At 37.5% G+C, this 10750-nt stretch overlaps 1 pseudogene across 1 annotated transcript; it reads left to right on the forward strand.

Moving 5' to 3' along the window:
• The first annotated feature begins 9478 nt into the window (after nucleotides 1-9478).
• On the forward strand, nucleotides 9479-10176 carry LOC308422032 (RNA-binding protein with serine-rich domain 1-like; annotated as a pseudogene). Its single transcript has one exon. The product of its transcript is annotated as an RNA-binding protein with serine-rich domain 1-like (transcript).
• Nucleotides 10177-10750: the final 574 nt, after the last annotated feature.

The raw sequence follows: 10750 nt of genomic DNA on the forward strand, positions 1-10750 counted from the left end.
CTGAAATTAATAGATATCTACAAAACATATCATTCTAAAACAAAAGAATACACCTTCTTCTCAGCACCCCATGGCACCTTCTTGAAAATTGACCATATAATTGGACACAGATATAAGAAGATTGAAATACTCCCATGCATCCTATCAGATTACCATGGTCTAAGGCTGGTCTTTAATAACAACAAAGACAATAAAAAGCCCATATACACATGAAAACTAAACAATGCTCTATTAAACGATAGCAGGGTCAAAGAAGAAATAAAGAAAGAAATTAAGGATTTTCTAGAATTCAATGAAAATGAAAACATGACATACCCAAACCTATGGGATAGAATGGAAGCAGTACTGAGAGGAAAACTCATAGCTCTGAGTGCTTCCAAAAAAAAAAAAAAAAAAAAAAAAAAAAAAAAAAAAAAACTGGAGAGAGCATACATTAGCAACCTGACAGAACAGTTGAAATCTATAGAACAAAAGGAAGCAGATACACCCAAGAGGAGTAGACAACAAGAAACAATCAAACAGGGCAGAAATAGACCAAACAGAAACAAAAAGAACCATTCAAAGAATCAACAAAACCAAGAGCTGGTACTTTGAGCAACTTAACAAGATTGATAAATCCTTAGCCAGACTAACTAGAGGGCAAAGAGAGAGTATCCAAATTAACAAAATCAGAAAGGAAAGTGGGTAAATAATGACTGAAACTGAGGAAATTCACGAAATCATCAGATCCTAATACAAAAGCCTATATTCAACAATGCTGGAAAATGTGAAGAAAATGGATGAATTCCTAGACAGATATAAGATACTAAATTTAAACCAGGACCAGGCAAACCATCTAAATAATCCCATAACACCTAAAGAAATAGAAGCAGTCATTAAAAGCCTCCCAACCAAAAAAAGCCCAGATCCAGATGGATTCAGTGCAGAATTTTATCAGACATTTATTGACAACATAATACCAATACTCTCCAAACTCTTCCACAAGATAGAATCAGATGAAATACTACCTAACTCATTTTTGAGGCCACAATAACCCTCATTCCTAAACCACACAAAGACCCTACAAGGAAAGAGAACTTCAGACCAATCTCACTTATGAACATTGATGCAAAAATACTCAACAAAATCCTTGCAAACTGAATCCAAGAACACATCAAAATGATCATTCACCATGATCAAGTAAGCTTCATCCCTGGGATGCAGGGATGGTTTAATATACTGAAATCCATCAATGTAATCCACCATATAAACAAACTCAAAGAAAAGAACCACATGGTCATCTCACTAGATGTTGAGAAAGAATTTGACAAAATTCAACACCCCTTCATGTTAAAAGTCTTGGAAAGAACAGGAATCCAAGGCCCATACCTAAACATAATAAAATCAATATATAGCAAACCAACAGCCAACATCAAACTTAATGGTGGGAAACTTGAGGCAATCCCACTAAAATTAGGGACTTGACAAGGCTGCCCATTCTCCCCCTACCTATTTAACATAGTACTGGAAGTCCTGGCTGGAGCAATTAGACAGGGAAAGGAAATTAAAGGGATACAAATTGGAAATGAAGAAGTATAAACATCACTATTTGCAGATGACATGACAGTGTACTTAAGCGACCCCACAAATTCCACCAGATAACTCCTACAGCTGATAAACAAGTTCAGCAAAGTGGCTGGATATAAAATTAACTCAAACAAATCAGTTCTGCGGGTTCCTAAGTGAAATAATACTCAACAATTCAGAGAGAATACCCAGAATTAATTAAAAAATATTTACAGCTTGACCAAGAACCTGCTGCCCAGCAGAGTGACATGATTCAGAGTATTTTGGGTGCTATGACTACCTAATTCTCACTGAGGTGAGCTAACCACTACATGCACTCAAATAAGCAGAGGTCCTATTTGACAAGTGCAGTAAACATAGAGTAGACTGTAATATCTGGGGACAATGGTTCAACTCTACCTTTAATGGGACTTTATTCTATTTTCCAAGGTGAGGCTGATCACATACTTCACTTTGAGATTTTCATAGCACCGGAATATCAGATAATCATGAGATTATCTGATCCAGCATATGGTGATAATAGGAGGATGAGAAGGTTGAATGAATGATTAGTGGTAGAGAATGGGAAAGAGAGAGAGGGGTCATGAGATTAAGTGACTGGTGAGGTACAAACCAAAAGGCATGTGTTAGATTTATGAGTATGTGTATGAGCTAGAGGTACCTATTCCATCGGCTAGGGGAATTATAGTTTGTAGATGATTGGACCGATGTAAAATACCAAAAGACCAAACTCTCAAAGTAGCAAGTCACATGTAGCCACTAAGTTGATAGAGTCCACAGCAACATTGCTGGAGATGCTTAACCTAAAATCTGTAAGAAAATGATACGAACACACAGGACTTCGAAAGCTCAGGTTGGACATCTACCACTCAGTTAAAACAGGGCTGTTACGGGCCATTCTTTGCAGGCCGACCTCTTTGGAAGCATGAACTGGGCAGAGCGATCTTTGGGGACTTCCAGAACAATCTTACAATCACTCTCTTCTCAGTCTTTTTGTTGTAGTTAATAAGACCACTGACTCATCACATTTTAGAAGTCATTGAGAAATTGTTAGAAAGCAGTAGAATTTAATCCGAATTGCACTCTACATCTCTTTACACCTGTACTTGGTAAAGATCCCTCTCTCCTGTCACCAGAGAAGCTGCTTCAGCAGCAGAATAAAGACAACCAGTCAAAACGCAGAGAACAACCAACCGTAGAGTATTAACACCTCTGTGACACATTTTTACACACAAGGCTCCAGGAACATCAGAGGTGGGGATAGAAAATTGTAAGTCTCCGTGATCTAGTAAATCTGCTGCAGAATTTTGGAATCCTCAATAGGAAAGTTAAGACATTAAATCTCAACAATTTGGTTGCTTAAGCAAAACTTGAACAAATGCCAACACCAGACACCATACCAATGTGGATGGGGGACATCTCACAGGTGCCCTAGATGAAGCACTACAGGAAAATGATAATTACTATGTCTTTCTAACAGTAAATGATAAGCCGTAAAAGTACATATATATAAGCAACCAACACTAAATAGACTCAGCAGGTTGTATGCATACATTTGTTTGTATAAACACACATACATACCACATATACATATATTGAAAGAAAAAAGCATGTGAGGTACTGGTGGAAGGAGAAGGGGGATGGAGTAATTATATTTTAATCAAATCAAATTGAAATAATTATAAACAACTATTTTTAAACTTCCAAAATATTCCATGAAAATATATGTTTACAAATATGCATATGTGTGTGATGGGTTTGTGTGTGAGTATGTACATGTGTATTATGTATTGTGTGTATTTCTATGAACAGATCACTTGCTTCCAAATTCTCACAATGTCTTAGAACAGTAAATAACTACAAGCTGACCTTAAAGCATTTTTCTTGTTCTTCACATGTTTACAAAAATAAAATGTAAGTTTTTAGAAAATGTAAAAATACAGGGAAGAAAATGTCTCTGAGATTGTTACTATGTCAGCTACTGTCAGTGATTTGATGGACATCCTTCTAAAACTTGAACTATAATATATGGATATATATGTATGACCATATATGTATATAATTTACACATAAATGGGATCAAAATATACATGCTGTTTTTCAAGCTGTTTTTCTGAACAATATGCCAAAAAGATTTTTTTAAGACAGTGTACAGACAGATATGCTTTCACATACACATTCTCAAGAGTCATTTATATGTTGTATGAGGTTTTTAGCTATGCATTTAACTAGGCTTTGATCAGTTAGCATCCATGTTTCTGTTACCTTTAACTACTGTAAAGATCACTATGTAGGACTGGTCATAACAGGAAATACAGATGGTAGATTAGTAACATTAACCTGTTCTACTGCGAAGAAGAGAAAATGAACATTTTTATATTTCAACAGAAGTCAATTCTTGGCTATAAAGTGCCTATAAACATGTACCCAGACAATTTTTAGTAATGTATTTATTAGCTATACATTCCGATTGAAGGCCCCCTCCTTCCTTTCCTCACAGTGCACCCTCACAGTTCTCCCAATCCCCTGTTCTTCTCTTCAGAGGAGATAATCTCTTACCCTGCCTTGGGTATCAAAACACCATGGAAAATCAAGTCTCAGCAGAATTAGGTGCATCTTCTTCCTCTGAGGCCAGACAAGGCTGTACAGCTAAGGAAAAGGGATCCAAAAGCAGGCAACAGAGCAGACAGCTCCACCTCCAAATGTTAGGGAACCCATATCAGTTCCAAGATGCACATCGTCTACATATGTAGAGGAGTCCTAGGTCCCTGGGCATTCTAACCAAGGTATTCATACTGAAAGAAGACAATGCTACAGAAAAAAAACCCAATTATTAAGAATCCAAATTGGGATAAGGGGACATTATGACCCATCACCCTGTATTTTATAGTGTTCAGAATGACTTGTTCTTCTCATTGTGTTGTCTTTGAAGACACTTCTCAAGGATTCTGGTTAGTCATAATCTCTGACTACACTTACAAAACCTGTCAATTAGAAAAACTTCTGCATACCTCTGGCAGTCTGTCATGAATTCCTAGCTGATCTCCCTCCTCTCTTCCCACTGGGACTAGTTCTAGATCTGATTCCAGCTCAGCTAGCATGTCTGCTGGAAGAGTGACTTGCCCAGTGGTTAACAAAGGGTTATTTCTGCATATCCCTTCTTATACTCTAATGCTAGGTTATATATTCTAAACTTTGCTGTGCAGAAGTGCTACTTAGGAACACCAAAGTGTCTTAGTCGCATTTCTATTACCACATACAAAATCAACTTGAGGAAGGAAAGATTTATTTCAGCTTACTATTTATAGTCCATCAGAGGGGGAGATGGGGACAGAATTCAAGGTAAAACTGAAGCAGATACTATAAAAAGTTCTACTACTTATTGGCTTCCTATACATAGCTTTCTCAGTTTGTTTTTACCACTCACTTTTATTCACCCATATAATGGTGGGACAACCCACAGTGAGCTGGTCCCTCCCATGTCAATCATACATTAAAAAAATACCCCATAGACTTGACTAAAGGCAATCTGATGGAAAGATTATTCTCAATTAAAGTTCTCTTCCAAGATAATTCTAGATCATGACAATTTAACAAAAGAAAATTGAGCAGGGCACAAAGTTACATATTCTAGAGGATCACATGGCAACACATAAATTTCTCCATTTCTTCATTTGTCACTGTCAGTCTATATTCTCATGACAATGAAGGTTTTTTACTCTAGATGTCATAAATCCCTCTTTGATATCTGCATCTTTCCCTTAATTTTTGGGATTATCTGTCTGTTTGTCACTGAAAGTAACCACATCTGAGAATGTGTGTGTGTGTGTGTGTGTGTGTGTGTGTGTCTTATTGCTTTTAATATTGTGAGTGATGATAGTGTCACAAAAACACAGACACACACACACACACTAACATCATGCCCTCACATAAGAAGAATGCACACACATTTTTATTGAAACAGAACATTCAGGGCTGTGCAGAGTTGCGGCAAATCCGAGTAAAGGTGTACGTCATAGGCAGCAGTAGAACTTACACTATGGTGTTGAATATTGCTCATATTTTATATAATCTAGTATCAATAAACAATGCATCAACAACAGTTCAAAATTATTCCCAACCTGCTATTTAGCTTTCATTTTTTTGTATGTATGTTTTAACTAGTCATTATTATTGGTCAAACAACTTATTCTACATCTCTGTACAAATACTTGACACAGAGGCAAAGAAGTAATTGCATGTAGTATGATAATAGCATAAGATCATGAGCTGATTACAAACATAAACCTGGTAGTAAGACTGACGGTTTCCAGGTGGGAAGAAGATCAGAGAACGCCAAGAAATCCCAAGTGTTATATATTAACTTCTGGAGGAAAAGACTAGCATTTCAATGGTCAAGGCAGAAATTATCTCTATGTCTGCATTTCCAGACATGTGTATCATGGTACATAAACCTTCACAGATGTTCTCAGGAAGTATGTTTCTGAAATTCAGTTTATAACTTGTTCACAATTAGTATACATGATTCTAAAATTTAAAACTTCACAAAAATGTTTTTTAAATGTAATTCATCAGGTTGTTAAACAATACTCAAACTGATAAAAAATTCTTTCATATTCTTTATCCTACTGAGTGCTCATGAACATTTATTTTGCTATAAAGTGGCAATGTCTTTGATTGTTGGAAACATATTATATGACTATGTACCTAATTACCTTTCTAACATCTGAGAAACACTGAACTCTGTATTAAGCTCCAAATACATTTGGATAAAGATGGTAGAGCCATACAATCCAGTTTTAAAGAGTCACAATGTATCTAAATAGATTATAGAAATTTTTCACTTAAAGAATTAAATTTCTTACAGAATGCCTCCCCTATAAACTTCACTTTTAAATATGTACCCTTTCTTTTGCTTATGAATTATTTATTACACGCCAGGAGAAATAATGATGAATTCCAAAAAAATTAAAAAATGCTATCTATCCAAAGCACTGGAAGTCAGCTGAAACCTGATTCTAGAGAAAAGAACTGTATTATTGTCTAGAATATTAATCTCCTATCCAGTTAGCACTGCAAAATATAAAGGGTGTAAGTTTAAATTAAAGGCGTTCAACGGCCAGTGCACATGATATGATGCGACATCGCCTATGAGCACATTTGCAAGATGAATCAATAGCACCAAGACTGAGAAGTGAAGTGGGAGGAAAGGTGGAAACTGATTGTGATCCGATTTTTCTGAAGCCAGTTCATTAGTGGATTGTTCATGAGTTCATGATTGGAGAATCGGTTCATTGGATAGAGGCCTAGTGAAGTGTAAAATTTCAGAGCCTCAAAAAAAAAATTGGACTGTAACAAAATTAGCCTATGACTCTCAAATAATAGGAAGAGCAGAGTCTTGCTGTCAGTTGTGGAAGATAGTTGAAGAGTTACAATGTCACAGCCTAGCAAATGCATAAAAGAGCAAGATCCTGATTCAAACAGTGGGGAAACATTAGCTATTGTGAAAGAGCAAAAATTAGCAAGACTTTAAGTAATGAGAAAGGAAAAGACTCAGAAGGGAGCTGTGAGAAACAGGGAAAACTACATTTGTCAGATTATGAGCATTGCCTGCTGCATAGATAGAAAACAACCTAAAGCATGCCAAGACCATAGACTTTAATAATATCAGCCATGGCCTGGGCAGGGGCTTTCCTTGTGCTGTGATCAGTAATTGGCCAAGGGACATAAGAGGTGTCTTGTACTAGTATACCAAATGCCTCAAACCTAGATGATTTTAGTACCAAATACTTAATTTTTCCCAGTTCTGGGTGCTGGGAAGTATAGTACCATGGTATGGGAGGGTTTTTCTTGATATAAGGACTCCTTTCCTGGTTTGAAGATAACTCTTTTTCTGCGTCCTTGCATGGTCTTTTTTATGAGAATACATATATGGAGAGGACATGGTTGGAGGCTGATTCTTCCTTTTGTTTGAAGGTTACTGGTTCTACTGGACTGTGAGAAACATTAGAACCTTAGTCAGCTTTAATACCCCCTAAAATTCCTATATCCAACTATAGTTATAACAGGATTAAGATGTCAACATTGGACTTTGGGTGACAGGCATAATTCATTTCGTATTCTAGAATAAACAAACTGATGACTGTCCTAACAGAAGTAACAAAAGTAAGAAATGAAAGTTTTTTTTTTAATGTGTAGGATTTTATGAAAATGATTATATAGACGGTTGATATTATTTGGAGTTAGTAACAAAATGGTTAAAGAACTGAACGGTAATTTTGGGATATTCCAGTGCTGACAAGATGGAGAGTGAGACAGGAAGATGAGAAGGGGGCCTAGTGTTCAAGCAGAGATCAGTACGGGGCAAAGGGAGCAATGGAGGAATCAGGACCATGGCTGATAGTTACTATGGGTCTTGCTTCAGTTTAGCTGTGATGTGAATAAATTTAATTCCTGTAACATTTGTCTCCTTAACACTAAAACATAATCAATAAAGCAACAAACTAAATATGTTTTGTGAAGTGGCAGCCACTGATTGCATAAAGTGGAATGTTACCATAATGTGCCAGCAAGTTAACTGAGCCTTGAGTCCAAGAAAATTTGTGTGGCCTAAACTTCCTAAATGAACTTCTCATTAACCTGTGACATAGAAAATTATGCAGAAGTCTGTTCCCATTTCTACCACTTTGGAGGCAATCGATTATAAAGATGTGAATCTGAACAGTGTTGCTAACCTCATTTTAAACCTCAGAAATTATTCACATTTGAATAGACCGAACAATCTGTGCTTCCTTCTCATCCCAGCGAATAGTGCGATTGGGAAATTACCAGTCCATCTACAGAAGGGATCTTTGTAAGAACTCTGCCTCATGGGATATAAAAACACCTCTGCATGCTGGTGAGGATGTGGAGAAAGAGGAATGCTTCTCCACTGTTGGTGGGGTTGTAAACTTATACAACCACTCTGGAAATCAGTCTGGTGGTTCCTCAGAAAAATGGACATAATACTACCTGAAGACCCAGTAATTCCACTTTTGGGCATTTACCCCAGAGACACTCCAACATACAACAAAGACACATGCACCACAATGTTCATTGCAACTCTATAATAGCCAGAAGCTGGAAAGAACCCAGATGTCTTTCAGTAGATGAATGGATACAAAAATTGTGGTACATTTACACAATGGAATACTACTCAGCTATCAGAAACAATGACTTAACAAAATTCTTAAGAAAATGAATGCATCTAGAGAATATCATCCTGAGTGAGATAACCCAGTCACAAAAGAACAGACATAATATGCAGTCACTGATATGGGATACTAACCCCAGGAAGCTCTGAACACCCTAGAAACAACTCACAGACTGTGTCAAGTTCAAGAAAAAAAAGAATATATTTTAATTAAAATAGAACTGTATCCACCTTTCCTTCCTACAACCCCTCCCAATTTCTCTCCCATCCCCTCAAACTAATACCCTCTTTTCCTATATTATTGTTACATATATACATATGTGTATGTATATATACCTACAAATACTTAATTACAACCTTAAAATTGTATTCGTATACTTCTATGCAAAAATGTATATTTATCTTTGTTTCTTAAAATAAAGCTTTTCAAAAAAAAAAAAAAAAAAAAAAAAAAAAAAAAAAAAAAAAAAACACCTCTGCAGCATTTGTGGTGTCACAGTCACAAGAGCAGTCCTCGTAAATAAAGGAATGTGATTTAGAAAGTACAGAGAAGGTTGCGCCAGCGTCCAGATCTGAGAAGAGCAAGAGGTAGTAGCGGCCTTGGGAAGATGCTGCTCTTTGGCATAAACTGCAGTCGATTAGGGATCGTTGCTCAGACTCAAGTTAGACGTGAGAGTTCACATAAGTGAGGTCGACATTGCTGCCTTGAAAAAGGGGAGAATGGATTTATCAGCAGTGAAAAAGAACAGCTGGCTAGGAGTCAAAGAGAATAATAAAAAGTCCAACACTAGGGCTCTTTCTCCTACCAAGTGCAAGGACCTCTCTGATGAGAAGTCCAAGGATCGATCTAAAGAAAAATGGGGCCACTAAAGAGTCAAGTGAGAAGGATCGTGGCAGAGTTAAGACTTGGAAGAGATGCGGTGCTTCAAGTAGAAGCAGCAGCATCAGATCTAGATCCAGCTCAACCTCCAGCTCTGGCTCAGGCAGTGACTAGCTCGTCCTCTGCATCCAGCCGATCAGGAAACTCCAGCACATCCAGAAGTTTCCGTTCTAGCAGCAGTTCCGGCTCCCCAAGCCCTTCTAGGCACAGGCGTGACAACAGGTGGGCCTTCCCGCTCCAAATCCAAACCACCTAAAAAAAGAAAAGGGAGAAAAAGGAGGAGCCCTTTACCTAAACCCACCAAAGTTCACATTGGGAGGCTCACTAGGAATGTGGTCAAGGATCATATCATAGAAATATTTTCTACTTATGGGAAAATTAAAATGATGTCATGCCTTTAGAAAGGATGCACCCTCATCTCTTCAAAGGTTATGCATATGTAGAATTTGAGAATCCAGATGAAGTAGAGAAGGCACTGAAACACATGGATGGAGGACAAATTGATTACCAAGATCCCTTACCCCAGGATAGAATTTGAAGAAGGCAGTTGAAATAGTTCCTCTGCAGGAGGGTTCTGGCTTGTAGAGATACTGTTGATTCAGGACTGTGCCCATCAAGGTACCCTGTAGTTTTCTGGCTTCACCCCTTCAGTTTTTTGATGTCTGTTTGGTAGCAGAGCCAACAGGAACATAGGCAGCACACTGTTTTCCACAGGTGACCTAGGACCAGTCAGACAACCTGGTCAAGCCACTGTGGTTGCTGTGCCACACCTGTGGAAAGGACCAAGCTGTTGTTCTGTCTGGCTTGGCCATGCCACCTACTGAGTACCCTTCAACTTCTAGGGTTAAAACTTTTGAAGGATTCCTCCATAAATAGTTGTCTTTTCTGTTCCTGTGTCTCTGTTACTTTTTTAAATTGGTGACCCAGTTCTATAGGATCCTCCTGAAACCTAGCCATTGTCACCCATTGTCATTCACATTCATGGTGATGTTGTAGGTTGTTAACCTTGGCAATGTGCGCATTTGCCTCATTTTGCTTTTTTTGTACAGTCAGTATTATAAAATTTGTTTTGAGTTTTATAACTTTAGCATTTTAGATAAGGCTATGTTTGT

Source organism: Micromys minutus (genome assembly GCF_963924665.1).
Source record: "Micromys minutus genome assembly, chromosome: 6".
NCBI classification, from domain to species: domain Eukaryota; kingdom Metazoa; phylum Chordata; class Mammalia; order Rodentia; family Muridae; genus Micromys; species Micromys minutus.